Raw genomic sequence first — 21,320 nt, forward strand, 5'->3', positions numbered from 1 at the left:
GACAATGGTTTCATGTATTTGAAAATCACTTTTAATAAAATTTATTTAGAGATTTTCTGTGATACGGATTGTGTAATGTTAATAGAGAAGAAAATTTAATATAAAAGTCTGGACCCCAAAACATCAACTGCTCAAGGATAGGCTAAGCTAATAAATATAAGAAAAATGACAATTCTACCAAAACTAAATTACTCATTTAGTGCCCTACCAAACAAAATTCCCAATAATTACTTTAATGAGTTAGAAAAAGTTGTTAAGTAAATTCATACGGAGAAATTTAAAAGTCAAGAATTTCCAGGGATTCAATTGGAAAAAAATTGCAAAAGAAGGTGGCTTAACCTTACCAGATCTAAAATTATATTATAAAGCATTAGTCATCAAAACTGTCTGGTATTGGATAAGAAATAGAGTGGTGGATCAGTGGTACAATAGGTATGATAGGTACAATAGGTACCTAGGTACAAGAGCAGGCAATGATTATAATAATCTGCTGTTTGATGCACAAAGAGTCCAGCTTTTGGGATAAAAACACTTAGGAAAACTGGAAGTTAGTATGGAAGAAACTGAGATTAGACCAACACATCACACCCTATACCAAGATAAGGTCCAAATAGGTACAGAATGTAGACATTAAAAACAGTATTATAAGCAAACTAGAAGATCAAGGAGTAGTTTACTTGTCAGATCTATGGAAAAGGAAGCAGTTTATGACCAAGGGAAAGGTGGAGAACATCATTTAAAACAATCTAGATAATTTTTATTACATTAAAATAAAAAGCTTTTGCCCAGATGAAACCACTGTAATCAAGATAAAAAAATGTAGTAAATTGGGAAACAATTTTTACAACTAGTATTTCTGACAAAGGACTCATTTTTAAAATATACAGATAACTGAGTCAAATTTTCCAAAAAAAAAAAAAACATTCCCCAATTGACAAAGGGTCTAAGGATATGCAAAGACAATTTAAAGATGAGGAAATCAAAGTGATTCATAGTCATATGAAAAATTGCTCTAAATCATTACTTATTAGAGAAATGCAAAGTAAAGCATCTCTGAGATACCACCTCACACCTCTCAGACTGGTCAATATGAGTAGAAAGGACAATGATCAATGTTGGAAGGGATGTGGTAGAACTGTGAACTCATCCAACCTTTCTGGAGAGAAATTTGGAATTGTGCCCATAAAGCAATAAAAATGTACATACCCCTTGATCCAGCAATACCACTACTGTGTCTATACCAAGAAGAGATAATGAAAAACACTAAAAATATCATTTGTTCAAAAATAATCATAGCAGTCCTGTTTGTGGTGACAAAGAATTGGAAATTAATTAAATGTCCTTCAATTGGGGGGATGTCTTAACAAACTGTGGTAAATGTTGTCATGAAACACTATTGTTCTATTATAAACCAGGATGGATGTGGATTCAGTGAAGCCTGGAAGGATTTGCATGAATTGATGCTGAACAAGATGAGCAGAACCAGAAAAACATCTTATACCCTAACAGCAACATGGGGGTGGATGACCAACCTTGATGAACTTGAGCATTCCATCAGTGCAACAATCAGAGAAAATTTTGGGTTATCTATGATGGAGAATATCATCTATACCCAGAGAAAGAATCGTGGAGTTTGAACAAAGACCAAAGACTATTACCTTTACTTTGGGAGAAATAACCCTGTTATCTTACTATGTAATTCTGCTATCTCTTATACTTAATTTTTCTTCCTTAAGGATATGATTTCACTCTCATCACATACAATTTAGATCATGTATACCATGGAAACATTGTAAAGACTAACATACTGCCTTCTGGGGATGGGGAGGAAGATAAGGGGGGAAAAATTGTAAAACTCAAAATAAAATCTTAAAGAAAAAAAGAAATTTTGAAGGAGATATCACGTCCCCAAGCTTGTCTACTGAGTCTTTGAGAACTGAAAGAATGGTGTGAATTTGCCTTACAAATTGTTGCCTTCCAAACATGAGGACATTTTCTCTTCCCATGGGCACTGATGTTCAATGACCTGCCACATCTGCCACATCTATGTCAGAAGATTCTGATCGTTTGGTTTCCCCAGGCTGTATTAGAATAATATAGACTATAGAAACACATACCTCTGGGTGTTTGAAGAGATCTATATGGAACACAATATGGGTAGGAAAGTGAAAAACAGGTTGGAGGGGAAGAGGAGCAGAATTACCCTGTGCATTCAAATGACTAGTTGAAATCTAAGTTCCTCTTGGAGGTCCAGGTCTACACTGTCTTGTACTGACAAGAGTTCAAGGACCGGCCACTGCCTTTTTTTTTTTTTATTAACACACATACTTAATTAGCCTCAAAGATATTAACTTCTCTACCCAATGAGTAATATAAGGTTCATTATAATAATTTGCTATGTATATGAAAGCACGATCGGGGTAGGGCATCATATCAAGTTTATATATATGGAGGAAGGGTAGAAAGAGTTTCATCCTAAAGGAAGCTGGCTCTCATGGGAGAGGTAAGGTTGAACTAAGAGTATATAAGCTTATTCTTGCTTCTGTAAAGTGGTGGATGCTCTGAGGAACTCTCTACCCACTTTTTGGAAGAACAATGGTAAACATTTCCTCTCACTTTGGTTTTGTTTAGGGGGAGTTGACTGATCCTCTCTTCTCACAGCCTATAACCTTCTCAAAAGGAATATAAAGATAAGTCATTTTACATTGTCCAATGTTAAGGATTTTACCTTATTGTTTAAACAATTAAGTTGTCTATCCACTTCAGAATGTGTTTGGTTTACTACTCCCTGGTAAACATAATTTTTTATATTGTCTTAATTTCTTTTTTTTTTGTTTTCTACAGCTTTTTAAATCTGTAAGAAGGAACAGAATAATTAAGTCAAACTCCATAATTTAAATATTATGCAATTGAATAGCATTGTTTTTGACCCATTTCTTCAAATTATATTCAATCATTGAGAAGCAATAAAACCAAAAAGAGTATTTGAGATCAACAAACAAATCTAACAATATTCTGTGAAAATAAAAACCAAAGAAACAGTAGCCTCACTAATAATTTCATCTCTTATTTTAAAATATGTACAATTACTATCTGCTCTTCATTTATACCACTTCATTTTAGACTATTCCCCCAAATGATTATGGTCATTCTGCAATACCTAAGGTACTTTCCAGTAATACAACCAGAAATAAATTTTTTTAAAAAACTTTTTTGCCATTTTCTGCTTTTATTATTTTAAATGTAGATACGTGTAAATTAGCTGGTGAAGTAAATGCTCTAGCCCACTAAACATAAATGATATTATTTAATATGATTAAAATACAAAGTCTCACGAAAAAAATTATTATGAATTTAGATCTAGGCAGTCCTTAACTTGAAAAGTAAATTGGATTTCAAAAGATACTTTTTAAAATGACCCATTGGACCAGGGAATGCGTTTTCCCCCTTCTCTTTTCCCCACATTAGAACTAGATTTTTTAACAAGAATTTCAGTGTAAGGCCACAACAACCTATTTAAATCATAATAAAGCTGAATTGCTGTCCTCTATAATATATATGATTATTTGAGATTCTCTTCTGCCACTGAGGTAGTGGACACTAATCTGTCAGAGGATCAGATATCTAGAGAGTGGTAGTCTCTTGCTATGTTCAATTCAATTCATCAAGTTGAATTTGATTACAATTCAATTAAAAAGCATTAAGGGCTTACACCTAATGGCTCTGATAGAATGCAAAATTTAGATAAGCCATAGTCAGTGTTCTTATACAACTGGAATATAAGAGCATTAGGAGATGACAACAGAAAGTGCTTTGTGAAGTTTGATGGTGAAGGTTGTTCATTATCAACAATAGAGTTCAGAGAAGACTCCAGAGATGAATACAGATGGCATAGATGGACATTACAGGCACAGGATGGAGGTGGCAAAGTATAGGACATGTTTTTTGTTTTGTTTTGTTTTGTTTTGTTTTTAGGTTTTTGCAAGGCAAATGGGGTTAAGTGGCTTCCCCAAGGCCACACAGCTAGGTAATTATAAAGTGTCTGAGACCGGACTTGAACCCAGGTACTCCTTACTGTAGGTCTGGTGCTTTATCCACTGAGTCACCTAGTCACCCCCAGGACATGTTTTAAAGGAAAGAATAGTTCAGTTGAACTGGAGCCAAGGTCCTAAAAGAGGGAATAATAAAATTGATGTGTGGAAAGGCAGGATGCTGCCCCAGTATGAAGAATGTTAAATTTCAGGCCAAGAAACTATGTAGCCCAAGAGTTCTATCTTTAATAGAAGGAATCTTGCAGCTCCCACCTGGAGATATCTGGAATTTCATTATTAGAAGGCAGGCTCCCTATACATGTGATTGGAGTGCTTTTACCCTAGTTCTTGAGGGGGAAAATAGATGAATTAGCACAGGTTCAATTTGGTATGTAATTCAATTTAATTTCTACAGCCTTGTGCACCATCCCTGAAACTTTGAGTACCCAAGTATCCCAAACCCTGGCCACCATTAGAATGTAAGTACTCCTTAAGGGCAGACACTTGGCTTTTGGCATTTTTATCCACCAGTAATTTCCACAATACTCAGCTCCAAAATGCTTAGGAAATGCTTTTTCATTCATTCATTCAGTCAGTCATTTATTCATCTCAAAACAAGTCAGAGCTAAGTAAATTATTCTTCTCTCCCACTGAACAGAAGAAACAACTTTTAGCTTTCTATCTTACATATGAATCCATTACAACAATTTATAGATTTTTCTTTTGTGCTTGCTCTACAATTAGTAGGAGCACTAAACTGTAAACTTTTACTTTTGTATATGATCTTCTAACTCATTAGTAGACTGTTGCGACTGTATGTTCTGTTCTTGAGATTCTTTCAGCTATAGAAATTCCAAACAAGAAAATCACAATCTTGTGCTTAAATCTGAAATAAGGATGCCTGTATTAAAATAAGTACAAAAAGTCACTCAAGTTTTCACTGGTCCATCAAATAGTCACACCCATAAACAAAGTTATATTTTTTTGTGTTCCAAACACCGCTATATTCAATCCATTTTCATTTCATATGGCTACATGCGCAATAACATTAAATATGTGAAAGATTTATGATTTCAGTAGCATAAGAAACTTCATCAATGTAGATCATTGCTATGCATAACTATAAATCCTAGAGTATTACACTGATGCAAAGAGCTTTAAGAAACTCTCTTAGGGTCTTGTAGCTAGTCACAGTGGGTGAATTGGACTAAATTTTCCATACTCCAAGTCAATATACTATACCAAAGATGATTAATGTTAAAATGATTAATGCGAAACTTGGTCATTATGTAAAATGAAACTTCTGCTTTAGGTTCTTAAAGAAAAGTATACTTTCAAAAAGCTACTATTCAGATATGGATTTTTAATCATTTATATTTATTCAATTATCTGAAATACAATTTTTAATGTAGTTGTATGAAATTTCCAGAAATTTGCACTAAGTATTATTTTATGTTGGGAAGAGGACTTAAGTACTATCTCCAAACACAGTCATCTCTACCTTTTTATAAATGCTTATCTTACAGAAGTTTAGACTTTGTGATCTTCTGAGTGTTTATTTTGATCCTCCATGGGACCAGAGTAATCTTTTATGGTCAGATTCTTCTTTTTCTTCTGTTTTCTCACTTCCTTAGCTTATGACTGATTTACCACACTTCCAAGACTATTTTTGGGGGGGTTGGAGACACCCAAACCACAGGGACCTTAATTCCTCCAAGGTTTTATTGAGAGGCTCTGACTGTTTTCCTGGTCTGTGCTTTGGTCTGTGGATGACTACAAATGCACACCCTTCTGCAATAGGCCTGTGAGGAGAATCCCTGCTCCTCTATGATAGTAGGGATCCCAGAATGCCACCTGGATCTTAGTGTGGGCAAACAGCAGGGAAAGCAGCAAGACCACTGCAATTTCTACCCACCCCCTTATGGTCTGTGGTCTGAGTTATCTGGAAGTGTTGAAAGGCTTCACAGGTTTCTACCACAGGTTCCCAGGTGGGACCAGCCAGGGCTATACCCTCACTCTGGTGAGGCAGAGTTCTCTCACTGCCCCTTCAAGCTGTATTCCTCGGCCAAGAGGTCTGGAAATTGTCCCCTCTGCTATGGACCCAGGTGCCCTGTGGGCTGTTCCTGGAAGGCTAGAGTTGGTTTACTCTTGCTCCATTGGGCTACGGCTCTTTCCAACACCCCGCCCCCACCCAGTCCTAGTGAAGCAGAGTTTTTCTGTGGATTTTTCTAAGTTGTCTTGGACTGGGAATTTGTATTGCTCAGTCTTTCTGGGGGTTCTGTCCCTCTAAATTTTGGCTAGTCATAATTTGATGACTTTTGGAGTTTTTTTGGAGTCAAGTTTTCAGGAATTCCTACTCTCATGTCATCTTGGCTCCACTCCCCCCTTCGGTGTTTATTTTTTATTGCCTTTAGTAAAGCATTTAACATGATTGAGCAAAATGTAGCCTTGAACGTTCTCCACAGACAAGGTATCTCTTATTCAGATTTATAAGAGACTCCATGAGAAATGTGACTAGAGAGCTGACTTTCTTCAACAGTCTAATAAATAGTGCTATTTAGTTAGGTATCAAATAGTAAGAAATATATTCTCTGGGGTCATTAACAGTGTCATGGAAAATGTCTTGTTTAAGTTTAAAATAAAGATAAGATTCCCATTGATAGTAAATGTTCCTATTTACAGATAACCATGCACTTTATTTTTTCATCCAATCCTAGCATATCTTTTTAGTAAAATTATGTACTACTACCACCACCACCACCACCATCACCACTGCCACCACTTCTACTACTATCTACTACTATTTTATTGCTGCTGCTATTACTGCTACTACTACTACTTCTACTACTACTACTACTACTACCTCTACTACTACTACTAGAATGACTACTAGTACTACTACTACTACTGCTTCTACTACTACTACTACCATTACTGCCACTGCTGCCACTGTTACTACTACAATTGTAATTTGACATTTTACTGGCAAAATGCTGTGAGAAGAACGTTTTATCGAAATGAAATAGAAATAATCCTTGTATTCAAGTAATTATAATCTAGTTAGGGAACAAAGACATAGATAGAGGAAACACTAGTTTGATAATTAATGTGAACACTATAAGACAATATACAGTTAAATACTAAATTATATGATATCAGATGAAACATGTAATTCAGAAGATTTGAAAATAATACAGCTAAAAATAAAAAAGGTTTATGGCAAAAAAATAATACTTTTGGAAATTGAAAAGGTTCTTTGAGGTGAAAGTGGAATTTGAGAAGCAAGGCAAGGAAGAATGGAAAGATCGTGAATCCAAAGCACAGATAGGGAAGTATAAGGAACTGAACAAGAAGAATAGCATGACTGGGTGGGATGAGATCAGGTTGAATAAATTACAGGGTAATAATTAGATAAACCATCCTATTTCACTTTGCATGTGCAATCATTTCGATAATGTGATATAACCTCTAGAGAAACATCTGTCATGCATTGCTTTTTTATAGAATTGGTAATTTCTTGTTGAAGTTTTCTCATTATACCCTAGGAGAATATGTCCATATTTCTTTTACTGATTTCATAAATCACTGCTAAAGTATACATTCAAAATTAACTGATATAAATACTTTCATATGCAACTTAAATTCATGAATTTATACTTTCTACAATCTGTAGTTTCATAGATTTTTGAACTAGATGCCTCTGGGACATCTGTAATCCAACAACTTCATTTTTCAGGTTGGAAAACTAAGCTTAAACGAGGCTAAATGAGTTAAGGTAATAATAATAATAATTAATAATTAATAAAAGAGAAAACAATTTTAATTTAGTTTCTGAGAATACAGAGCTCTTTTAACTTTAGTACTTACCCTCCATTCAGCACAGACCAAATTCCATCTTTCTTCTTGCTCAGTGTTCTCCTTATAGAGCAATGCATTCAGTTTGATTTCATACCATCTTTTTGAGAATTATAATACCTCCAGAACCATATAAGGGATAAAACAACCAATTTACAAAAGAGGCAAGAATATATAGCTCCCGACACTTGACAGAAATGTTAGGGATTTTTCCCTACCATTTTATTAGAAAAGTTAAACACCTTCTTTCTTTGTACCTGGCTTTATAATGAGGACATCTATAAGAAAAAGTTGTATTTTCCTTCCACTCATAGAGTCCCCTAGAAATGATCATTTACACTGATATACTTGTGAGGCTTGGTAAAAACTCTTGAAGAGATTGATGTGTTGGTGGTGGTGGTGGGTTTACTAGCTACTAGTCACATCTACTATACTTGGCAAACCTTCAAAGCCATTCCTTTTTCTTTTAGGATAAAAAAGTACACTCTTGGTGGCAGTCAATGGACAGACAAAGGGGAACCTATAGAAAAGTATCTTAGTTTTCTCATTTATGTATACAGAGTATGGTGTAAAGTCACTGCTGAAGAGAAATCATTTCATTCTCTTAACCTAGCCAGAATATCTGCTAACACACACACACACACACACAAATACATATTAGCATGTGTAAATATGCATACATATAAGGACATGCTATAAAATTTCTGTTCCTTTTCAGTATATAGCAAAGAAAATAATACCACATGTTCCTAATACCAAGTGAAGCTGAAAAAAGCAAAAACAATTTGAAATTTTCTATCTTATTAGATAAGATTAAGTATCCTATAAAAATAAATTTAACTACAATCTAGTGAACTTTAAAGGAAACAAATTAAGAGAAGCCATTGTAAAATCCTTACAGCAAAAAAACTTGGTATAATTAATTGAATGGCTATATTCATACATATGATCATATGCACTAATAATAAAATCTATTTTTAATATACAGTTGCTTCCCAGGAAACAGTTGGTAGTGCTCTCACCAGCATTGAATATATATAACAATTCACAGATAATGAGAACTGTCATTAAGTTCACAAAAAATTATTTATCTTCAATAAAGGAAATACAGTTTTTCCAGAAACTGCAATTTTACTTGAAATTAAGTAAAAGGTACTAGGTAAATCAATGAAAAAAAGATTCAGATGAATAATAATTATGTAATGGGATGGCAAAACCCTTTTTATAATATGATACTGTTACCACACACACAAAAAATCAACATTTAATGCAGAACCATAGTCTATTGTCCTAAATTTTCAAGGAAAGCAGTTGCTAGTTTTTGGAATTTCATTGAAAATATAATTTAGTATTTAAAATGTCTGCATTAGTTCAAAATTGTTTGCCTTAAAACTAGTCACATTGGTAAGCATGTTTAAATAGGTATGAAAAAGGTAACTTTGTTTGACAGTATCTCAATTCAGATGACTAATGTGAATTATATTATTCCTAACATAACTTTTAAGTTATGTATTTTAAATAATTTATTTTATTGCAGTATTAAATTTAGTTTTAGGATAATTAAAATTTATCAGTATTTACTTTCAAGTGATTGACTATCCACAATTATTAAACTAAAATGCTACCTTTAAAATTTCAAGGTCTACACAACATTTTTAAGCAAAGTAAGTCATCTTATCTAAAAGATGGGTATCAGGCTGATTTTTATCATGCTATTTTTCATTGCCCTAGGGAATCAGAATTTTTATAATGAAAGGTTGACAACATCATTTGCCTGTGAAAATTTAAATTTCTAATTTATTTTTATAAAATTTACAAATGCTTATCAAATGATATTAATGTCCTACCTCTCTTTCTTCTTTTTCATTTACATATTTACAAATTTGCTCTCTTAAGTGATTACATTCATTGATTAACTCTTTATTTTTCTTTTCTATTATAAGAATTTGTTTTTTTATTATCAGCATGAACTTTTTTCATGAGATCATTGGACTGTTCTTGAATATCACTTATCTGTTCTTTATTGACGCCATGATGTTGGGCATCTTCAAGTTCTTGTCGAAGCAATATATTTTCACAGTGGATTTGGGCAGATCTTTCTTGGATCGACTCTTGTTTAACAAGATAGTGATACAATTTTTCTTTTTCCATTTGAGCTGCATTTTGAAATTCCTTTAATCTATTTTGAGTCTCCTTTAATTCACTCTGGGTGCTTTCTAAAACTAGTGTCTTTTCTCTGAGAGAATTTTGCACAAAGCATAGTTGATTTTCTAAACTGTTCATCTTAATTTTAGCTTTACAAAGTTCTTGAGAAATGACACCATTGTTATCTCTTAGACTACATAACTCACAATTTAATCAGTCCAGTAAATGATGTGACTGTGCTCGTTCTTTCTGGAAGACTTTTTCGAGATCTAGTTTTGATGTTTCACTCTGTTCATAATCATGAATAGCAGAAGTCAGACAGGAATGGTATGACTTGATTTTTATCTCTAGTTTATCTCTAGTTTGCTTATCCATCTCCAGTTTAGACATCAACATTGCTATTTCAGATGTTAGAACATTTATTTTTTTCACTGTACTGGAATATTATTTTTTAATGCTTCCTCATTCAGTTTTAAATCCTTTGTAAGCTCATCATTCTTTGCTTTTAAAAATTTGTTTTCTTTTGTACATAGATTCTCTTTTTCCTGATTCTTAAATGTTACTCCTTCTAGCTCCAGTTTGAGGGAGGTAACTTCTTCCTGCAGCTTATGAATTTTATCCAGCATGGCTAGTTCTTTTCCATGGCTATCAGAAATCTAAATACAATAAACAGAAAAAAGTTGCTACTCAAAATAAAATTATGCATTCTAGTTTTTCCTTAGTAATTAAAACTAAACCAAGGGGTCAATAAGCAAAGTATATTCAAAGAAAAAGTAAATTGAAAGAGTTTCATTTACTTCATCTTTCTGTGAGACTCAATTTTCCCGAAGAACAGACTTTAAAAATGCTACATCAATCAGAAGACTGCTTAAGATACTCAGTCTACAAAAGAGATGGGCATTTCACTATATGATACATACTACAGTACATTTTGCAAATTGTGTCTGCCTTTCAGCATATTTTATTTCCTTTGCTATATCCATTCTACGTCAAACTGGTTTTTTACACTTACCATAAAAATAACAATATCAAATATGTATAGAGGTCTTTTTAGAGTTTGCAAAATTTTTTTCCTATATTATCTCATTTAGGTCTTGCAATACACTTATGAGACAAATTTTTATATTATCCTCATTTTACAGAAGAGGACATTGGTCAGGAGAAGGAAATAACCTCCTCATTGTCACACAGCTAGTAAGTGTTGGAAACAATATCTGAATTCAGTTCTCCTCAGATTCCAGATCTATATTCTTTTACAATAGCTCATTTCCTCTCAGGTGTTGAAGAATTGCAGTTGTTCAACAATCAGAGTCACTGTCCTGGTACAATTATGTTAGCGACAGATTAATAAAGTTATAATAATCTCTCAATCTGTTTTCTGATAACTCTGTAACATTATTATAGAACCCCTTTTAGTTGTTATCAAGTCCATAACTCTCATTTTGGGGATGAGAAAAGTGAGACCCAGGGTGACATCTGCAGATGGTAACCTAAATGAATCCATCACATTGTAAAATAATAATAAAAGAATTATTGAGGACAAAGTATAAAAAGTTGATGCTGCACTTGGATCATAGCAAAGCTGTTCCAGGAACATTTGGTCCCATTCAGGGCTGATGGAACAAACTATATCAAAAAGTTTAAAAGCCAATACTATGAGATCCCTTCAATAAATCTACTCAAATTTGTGCATTCTGATATTTCCTTAGTAATTAAAAATAAACTCCAAGGTATCAAGAAGCAAAGCATATTCAAACAAACAGTAGCTGAAATAAATGAAGTGCTTTGATCCCCAGGCACCAAAGTTTTACTGACGACCAACAATCCTAATGATTTCCTTGAAAGCACTGTTGGAAAAAAAAGAAAGAAAATGAAAAATCCTGTATTTGGCAGTTGTTGACCTTGTGTTTTTACCATGTTGACCAATGATGAATATGAATGAATGAATCTTTGTGTTGTATGTAATCTTATTTTAAAAATCTAAGTGAAATTTATTCTTGTTTTATTTCTTCTTTCATGAAATAGAAATAAGACAACAAAGTGATACAGAACGAAGTATTGTCAAATTTTGAAATCCTTAGTTACTGCGCTAGAAAGGCAAAAAAATGTGAAATCCCTTAAGAAAAATGGTTTGTGCCTGAGGTGTCACCTTCTAGCTGTCTGCATTGCTTTCACTCCTTAAGGGTTAGTGAAACTGATAAGGCAGAGACTCTACTGAGAAGCCGGGCTTCTTTTCAGTAGTAGTTCACTTGGGTCTTGGAATCATTCAATCCAAAGAAAAGAATCGACAAAAGCAAAAGAACCAACTTGCATTGATTTTGTTCACAGTCATGTCATTGTTTGTCTGTTATAGTCAGATCGACTGAGAATGACAAATACGTCCAAAAATGAAGAACACAAATTCCGACTTTTAGATTTGTAAACCACCAAAGTGAATACCTCCAAACTCTCAGTTGTTTTGGAAGCAATTGTTTTTCTTTCCTTTTGCTTCCAAACATGATTATTCAGAATTCTGTCTTGCAAAGTTCTGGCACTCAGTTCCTTAGGAAGTTCTCTTTGAATATCATTTTGCTCTTCTTGTACCTGGAGACAACAATTTCATAAAATTTTTAATCATTTTTTCTTCAAAATTCAGTAAAAACATTTCATTTTAAAGTAGAATGTAGAATCTAAAAAAAATTGCAAAGAAAATTGCTGAGCAAAAAAAAAAAAAAACTAACAAGAATAGACTATTGAAAACAAAAGATGGGGCAGCTAGGTGGCACACTGGATAAAGCACCGGTCCTGGAGTCAGGAGTACCTGAGCTCACATATGGCCTCAGACACTTAATAATTACCTAGCTGTGTGGCTTTAAGCAAGCCAGTTAACCACGTTTACCTTACTAAAACAACAACAACAAAAAAAAAAAAAAGAAAAGGCAACAGGGATAGAATTCTGAGTTCTAAAGAAACCTTAAATATTCAATTAAATCCATATCCACTATTATCTACCTGACTCTTAGTAAACTTTACCCAACCTTAGCTTTAAGTTTTCACAGATCAAGGAAGCCACTGTCTCTCATGGCAACTCCTATTTATGGATGGTCCTATTAGTAAATTCTTCCTAATATTAACCCTAAAAATATATGTTTTTGCATCTCATTTAGGTCTTGCAACACCCTTATGAGACAAATATTTATATTATCCTCATTGTCCTAACAGATGAAGAAGAGGCAAGCTTAATCTTTCTTCCACATGACTGTCCCCATCAAAACGTTGAAGACAATCAGTGTGGCCCTCTTTTTGCTCTCAAAGATAAACTTTCCCAGTTCTTTTTACTGATCCTCCTATGTCATGAATTTGAGTCCATTCCTCATCCTGCTTACTAGATGCTGTAATCTGTGGTAGCCACAAATGAACAAAATAGTAAAGATGAGATCTGATAAGGTCAGAGTACAGAGGCATTTTTTACCTCCTCATTGGAAGCAATGCTTATCTTAATGCAATCCAAATTAAATTAGCTTTTTGGTTGCCAAATAACTGACCCAAATTAAGCTTAGAATTCATGAAAACTCCCACATCTTTTCAGCTAAAGTGTTATACTTCCCCCAACTTATATTTGTGAAACTAGATTTTTGTATCTAAGCATAAGACTTTATATTCATTCTTACTGAATATCATCCAATAGTAGATTCAAAACAGTTGTCTGGCCTAGCAAAACATTACCTTTCTTCTATTTAGAATGGTTTACATGATATTAATTGTATACAGATGGACTAATGATGCTGGAGAAAAATAAACTTTTCTGAAAGACTGATGGGTGGTATGGTGGAATATAAGGCACAGGAATGGGGTTTGAATCTCAATGTCAATGGCCGAGAGAAACTGCAAGTAAGAAAATCCCCTCTACTAATGAAGGTTGTCACCTTTTGTGGAACCTAAAATCATGGAGAATTGCTTAGAGCTGGGATGTCAAATATCCACCCACCCACACAAGTGCTGAGTTTTCTGGACACCTTTTGGGAGTTTGACTCCTCTGGTCTAGGGTCAGGTGAAATTACTTGCCTAACATCTCACAGTCAAGATGTCTCAGAGGAAACACTTAAACCAAAATTTTCCTGGATATGAGTTCTATATACTACACTATAATGATTTCTCTTCTGTGAAACATATTTTGAAAAGTATTAGGCTCCATCATGACTTTTTCATGGCTATTTACATTCCGATTTTACATTCCAATACTAAGAAAAGAATTTTTTTCTTTTTCTTTATGAATGATTATTTATGAATGATTGAACCTAATTTTCTTACACTATACTTAAATATTATAGTACTTTTTTAAGATTAAAAGGCTTTGCATTATTTGCCTCTCCACAATCAGGAAATATCGACTTTTAAATTCCAGTTTACCTGTTTCAAAAGCATTTTATTGTTCTCAGTTCTAGATTAGGGGTTCTAAGTGAGAGTTCAAGTTGCTGTTTTAGCTCCATTTCTTTATTGTATTGTTGTTCTTTGCTTTTTTCATAAAAAAATCTGTATTGTTTTATTGCTTGTTACATCTGGAACCTCCTTTCTTTTTTTTTAATTTATTTTTTATTCTCATTTTGTACAAATTTTTTTTACATTAATAAAATATATTTGTTTACAAGTAAACAAAATACCCCTCCCCCCTTGAATATAGATAGACTTGCTTGGCCGAAAACGTAAAGGGGGGAGAAAAAAATTAAAATAAAAAAAATAATTGTAATAATTGTAGGTATGGACAGGTGCGCAATGGACGAAGCACCAGCCCTGGAGCCACGAGCACTGGAGTCCACATCCAGCCCCAAAAACCCCATAATCACCCAGTCATGTGACATGCAAGCCACCCCATCCCCACTGCCCTGCAAAAAACAAAAAGAAGGAAAAAAAAAGACCCAAAATAAAATAAAATAATAATAATAGTAGGGGTGGCTGGGTGGCAGACAGAGCATTGGCCCTTGAGCCAGGAGCACCTGGGTCTGAATCCGGCCCCAGACATCCAAAGATCACCCTGCTATGTGGCCCCAGGCAGGCCACCCAGCCTCATTTGCCCTGCACCCTCACCCAAATAATAATAACAAAAAATGTGCTTCAGTCTTTGTTCCAACACCATCAACTCTGTCGTGAGTGGATCACATTCTTTATGATAAGTCCATCACAAAAGTTACTTCCATATTTTTCCTACATTTCCATTGCTGATCGCTACTCCCTCCTTTCTTATTTCTCCACTACCATGTACTATATTTTCTCTCTCCTTTCACTCTGACTCTGCTGTAGGGTCTCTGAGTGGCACAGCAGACAGATCCTTGGTCCTGGGGCCAAGAAGCCCTGAGCCCCCATACTATCCCTTAGGCCCAGAATCTACCTGGCCCTGTGGTCCTGGGTAGGCCATCCAATCTCAGCCCCTTGCAAGAAGTAAAAAAGAAAATGTGTTATACCTGACCACTGTCCCCCCATGGTCCATCCTCTCCTCCTTTATTCACATCCCCACCCCTTCCCCCTGCTCTCCCCTCCTTCTTACTCCAGTTGTCTATACCCCATTGAGTATATTTGCTCTTTCCTCTCCTAGCCATCTCTGATGAGAGCAAAGTTTCCCTCATTCCCCCTTGCCTCCCCCTTTCCATATCATTGCAATAGCTCATTCATTGTAATAAAAAAAATCTTATGTGAAATATCTTGGACTATTCCCCCTCTATTTTTTCTTTATCCCATTCCATTTCCCTTTTTTTCCTATTGACTCCATTTTTACACCATATTTTATCTTTGAATTCAGCTTTCTCCTGTGCTTGAACTATAAAAGCTCCATCTACCTGCTCTATTAACTGAGATGGTTTATATGAATATTATCAGTATCATTTTTCTATACATGCAATTCATCCTCATTAAGTCCCTCATATTTCCCCCCTCGCCTCCAATCTCCATGATTCACCTGAGTCCTGTATCTGAAGATCAAACCTTCTGTTCAGCTCTTGCCATTCCAAAAGGAACCTTTGAAATTCCCCTGGTTCATTGAAAGTCTATCATTTTCCTTGGAAGAGGACATCCAGCCTTGCTGGGTAGTTCATTCTTGGCTGAATTCTAAGGTCTTTTGCCTTCCGCTATATTGTATTCCAAGCCCTATGAGCTTCCAATGTAGTTGCTGCTAAGTCCTGTGTGATCCTGACTGCAGCTCCATGATATTTGAATTGTGTCCTTCTGGCTGCTTGTAATATTTTCTCTTTGACTTGGGAGTCCTGGAACTTGGCTATCATATTCCTGGGGGTTGGTTTTTGGGATCTCTTTCTCGGGGGGATCAGTGGATTCTCTCCATTTCTATGTTTCCCTCTGCTTCTAGAATATCAGGGCAATGTTCCTGTAGTAATTCTTTGAAAATGATGTCAAGGCTCTTTTCCTGATCATGAATTTCAGGTATTCCAATAGTTTTCAAATTATCTTTCCTATGTCTGTTTTCCATATCAGTTGTTTTTTCAATGAGATATTTCACATTTTCTTCTAATTTTTCATTTTTTTGGTTTTGAAGTATTGATTCCTGATTTCTGGTTCATTCATCAGTCTCCCTGAATTCTATTCTTTGTCTGAAGGATTTGTTCTCCTCAGAGAGTTTTCTTATCTCTTTTTCCATCTGGCCAATTTTGCTTTTTAAATCATTCTTCTCCTCAATAACTTTTTGAACTGTTTTATCCATTTGACCTAAGCTGGTTTTTAGCATGCTATTTTCTTCAGCATTTTTTTCGATTTCCTTGACTAAGCTGCTGACTTCATTTTCACGTTTTTCCTGGATCTCTCTCCTTTCTTTTCCCAGTTTTTCTTCCAACTCGCTCATTTGATTTTCAAAGTCTTTTTTGCGCTCTATCATAGCCTGAGCCCAATTTCTCTTTTTTTCTTGGAGTCTTTAGATGCAGGAGCTTGTGCTTCCTCATCTTCAGACTGAGTATTTTGATCCTTCTTGTGCTCATTTGCAAAATATTTTTCAATTATCTTCCTCTTGTTTCTTTGCTTGTTCATTTTCCCAGCTTAAGCCTGATTTGTGGGGTGTTTCCTGAGCTTTTGGAACACTCCCACAAGGGTCTCAGAGTGTGAGGTCCTGTCCTCCCTCCTGGTCTGTGAATGACCATAAGCTCCCCCCTCTGTCATGGGGCTGAGGTGGGGGGGCCCTGTTGTTCTATGGGGGTGCCTAGACTGGGATCAGGATCTGAATGTGGTCAGAGCCCCAGAGTCCTGTTCCAGGGGCAGAGGACTGAGGTCACAGTCTCTCTCTCTGCACTCCCCTCCCTCAGCTCAATGGGCTCATGCCCTGGGGTCTCCTGCTTACCAGATCCACCTGCTTCTGTTTCCTGGTCTGGGCTGACAAAAGACCAAGCTGCTTCCTTTGTGCCCTGAGGGATGGGCTCCACGCGCTTGCTCTGGCAGAGGTCCCCTGCTGTTCCCCAACTTTGTGCCGGTGCTCCCAGGGGTGCAGCTCAGGAGTCTCCCCTACTGCTGTGAGCTGAGGCTCCCAGTGCCCTGGGGCTGCCTCCGCGAGGCTGAAGTTCTTTTGCTCTGCTGGGCCATCCCATTGGCAGGCCGCCCCTCCGACACTGGGGAGCAGAGCCTTTCTGCTCTTTTCCAGGTTACCTTGAGTAGGAGAACTCCCTCACTGGGTCCCTTTCTGGGTTCTCTCTCTTGAAAGTTTAGAGTCCTTAGTTTATGAGTTTTTATCAGAGAGCTGCTAAGATTTGATCCCTTCATCTCGCCTGTTCTTTGCTTTTTGATTGTTTCCTTATTTTTTCAAACAGCCTTTCTGCAATTAGTCTTTTTTTTCCTCTTCTTTCAGTGTAAGCCTAGAATGAATTTCTTGTTTTAAAATCATAGCTCAGTAGAAATCAAGATTATAATGCCATTTAAGTATATTAATCTGAATTCTAAAGGAAAAGGACATTAATTTGGGGGACCAATCAATGTAAGGAATTCACTGTCAATAAATTACCTCTGGTAATGCAGATTAGTCCTTGTTCTCCAATTTTAAACCTTAGATGGTCACCTGAAGTCCCCACTCTCTAATTTTGAACCTTAGATTTTACCTGAGGCCCTGAGGAGTTGAGTAAGTTAGCACAGTCAGCATGTACCTAAAATGAGACATGAACCTACTTCTCCAAGCAGGACATTCAAAGACTTTGAACTTCCAGCCAAAATGTATCATATTTAGACATAAAGGGCAATGCTATAACCCCATTAGGAGATAAGGAATAGTTTATCTGTCACATCTATAGAGTGGGGAAGAGTTTATGACCAAGCAAGTGAGAACAGTATGAAATGCAAAATGGATAAAGTTGAGTACATTAAATTAGAAATTTTTTGCATAAATAAAAACAATGCAATCACAATTGGGATGAATGAAAACAGCTGGGAAGCAAATTTCACAGCTAGTTTTCTGATAAAGATCTCCTTTCTAAAATATTTAAAAACTGAGTCAAATTTGTAAGAATACAAGTCATTTTGCAATTGATAAATGGTCAAAGGATATGATGAATATAGGAAATTTTTTAAAAAATTAAAGTTATACCAGGACATATATAAAAAAGGATTTAATTCATTATTGATTAGAGAAATGCAAATTACAACAACTTTGAGGTATCTCTTCACACTTATCTGATGGGCTAAAATGATCTATGTTGGAGGGGACACCAATGTGTTGTTGGAGGAATTGTTCACTGCTTCAACCAAACTGGAGAACAACCTGGAAATATGTCTAAAGGAAAATAAAACTGTGCATACCCTTTTGAACCAGCAACACCATTAGGAGGTTTGTTTTCCAAAGATATAATAAAAAGGAAAAAGAATCACATGTAAAACATATTTATAGCAGCTCCTTTTTGTAGTAGCAAAGAATTGGAAACTGAGGGGATGCACAGCAACTTGGGAATGGCTGAACAAATTGTGGTATATGAATATGATGGAGTCCTATGGTTCTGTAAGAAATTTTAACAAGGTGAACTTCAAAAAGCCTGAAAAGATTAACAGGAATTGATGCTGAGTGAATTGAGAACTATGAGAGCTCTGTAGACATTGAAAGTAATATGAACTTTTTTTCCTCTCAGCAATTCAATGAGAAAGGATAATTGTAAAAGACTTGTAATCAAAGATGCCATCCATCTCCAGAGGAAAAATCTATGGAGGTTAAATACAGATAATAGTATTATACTATATTCACTTTCTAAAACTTGCTTTTTTTTTATTTCTTTCTCATGTTTTTTTTGTTTCCCTTTATTTCTTTCACAACATAATTAATCTGAAAATATGTTAAGCATGATTGAACATGTATAACCTATACCAGATTACTTGATATTGTAGGGAGGGATGAGGGGAAGGACAATGGAAGAAAATGTGGAAGTGAAAAGGTTACAAACAGATAAATGTTAAAAAAAACTATGTTTGCATGCAAATGAAAAAAAACAACACTCAAACAAGTTTATACATAGAGTTCTTTTGGTGCCTTCAAGTTTTGTATTCAGTGGATAGAAATTCCATAAAGTGAATACATATATCCACTTAATTCCCTCATCTACTGCCCTCCTTAGCTTTAAATTGTCTACTGAACTGTACTACAGAAGATCAAGAGGGAATGGTTTTCAAAATTCCTGATTTTTGTTACGTATGAATGACCCTAGTAAAAATTTTAGAGAGGGATGTTGATAAAATTCACTTATCAAATTATAAAATTTCTACATTTTCCTCATTCTTTTCCCATTACAACTTATTATTGATTTGCCATGCTTTATTTTGAAAAGAATTATTAAAATATTATAAAATAATTGTTATACTTTTGTAAATTCACTAAAAATGAATAAAACTTTAAAATATTCAAGAAGAAATGTTGCAATGAACTCTGTGAGAAACTGAAAATTTAATTTTCAAGATTCTTTTTTACCTTTTCCAGTACTTATCAGTATTTGAAGATCTACACTAGTCTATGGGTCTGCCTACAAGTCGGCTTTCACCATCTTCCTTAGGATTTGAAGAAAACATTTCTGATGCACACTGTTTATCTTATTTGGACGTGCCTGAACCACTGAGGAGTCAGAGGTCCAGTCCATAGTAGTCATGCTCAAGGAGCCAGTTTTCCGAATTAAAAATTACAACTTAAAGAGATTTACAGGAAAAAATTATTAAGACCAAGATTTGTGGGTACACAGGCTATTCTAACAGCCATGACAAAAATCATCTCCAAGTAAACCACCACCTGGACAGTCTCAGGAGCTGGCTTGCCACCCTGAGAGATAAGGTGAGCTGGAGTCCTTGGGAGCCAGAGTCCTTGGGAGCTGTACATTCCGCCCCACTGTGCAAAGGCAATAGACACAGCTGTGCCTCATCATCTCCTCCCTAATGTACCCTTTTATCCTGTAATGCAAGAAGCTGTACCTACACATCACTTGCACCCTCCTAACAATTACCTCATTATTCTTTGTTCTACCCCAGAAGACCTAACAGTATATATGTAATAGCTAAGAAATAATAAAATTGATCTGGAGGCATAAGGCAGTAGTGGCTTGACTCCTTATTCTCAGCTCCCCTCCTAGAGGGAGGTCGCCACTGTGGGCCCCAAGGAAGCAAGCCACAACAAATGGTGCCGAAACACGGGATCCCCCTCTAAAGAACTCTTCAGACTCACACTCCTCCTTGCTGGCCAAGGTAACTGCCCCATTCGGGCTGGTCTCTCAACAGCCCCCCGCCCCAGTGGCCCCATGGCTATTAGAGCCCCATGTAGTCCCTTTTCCTAATGGGGAATCTTCTACCTTCTTCCCAAGATACGCAAGTACGTGTTCTTAAACATCTCCTAAGTTCCCCTTGCCTGAAATGCACTGAAAAAGAATGTAAGATAACACTCCAGGAAGTTTTGGCTTTGGCCCCCTGGATTGAAGCTGGTCACATCCTGGATCCTGATGTTTGGGGGCGTGTTTTGACACTCTCCTGCAGAGCTGAGGTATGTGATGACTTTTCTCCCCCTCTGCCCTTCCATCCTATTGTCACTGCAATACATGCCTGCCTTTCAGGGAGAGAAGAAAAGCCTCAAGATATTTTACAGGCAGCTTTAGAGGTAGAAAAAGCCAGAGCAGAGAGCCCATGCCAACTCACTGAGGTCCGTGGTGAGGGCACTCAAACTGATGAGAAATCCATTCACCCCCCTCCTCCTAAGCCCTCCCCGGATCCTCCACCAGACAACCCCCCCCCCAAAGCCTCCTTGTCTCTACCCTGAGTTGCCTCGGGGAGATGACTGGATCCAACTCCCCCAACACTCTCCCCCAGAGCCAC

General features: G+C 35.9%; 1 pseudogene; it reads right to left on the bottom strand.

Annotated features, from left to right (window-relative positions):
- Nucleotides 1-7,452: 7,452 nt before the first annotated feature.
- Nucleotides 7,453-20,754, bottom strand: LOC141504029 (ankyrin repeat domain-containing protein 26-like; annotated as a pseudogene).
- Nucleotides 20,755-21,320: the final 566 nt, after the last annotated feature.

Source organism: Macrotis lagotis, unplaced genomic scaffold (genome assembly GCF_037893015.1).
Source record: "Macrotis lagotis isolate mMagLag1 unplaced genomic scaffold, bilby.v1.9.chrom.fasta BILBYCTG032, whole genome shotgun sequence".
NCBI lineage: Eukaryota > Metazoa > Chordata > Mammalia > Peramelemorphia > Peramelidae > Macrotis > Macrotis lagotis.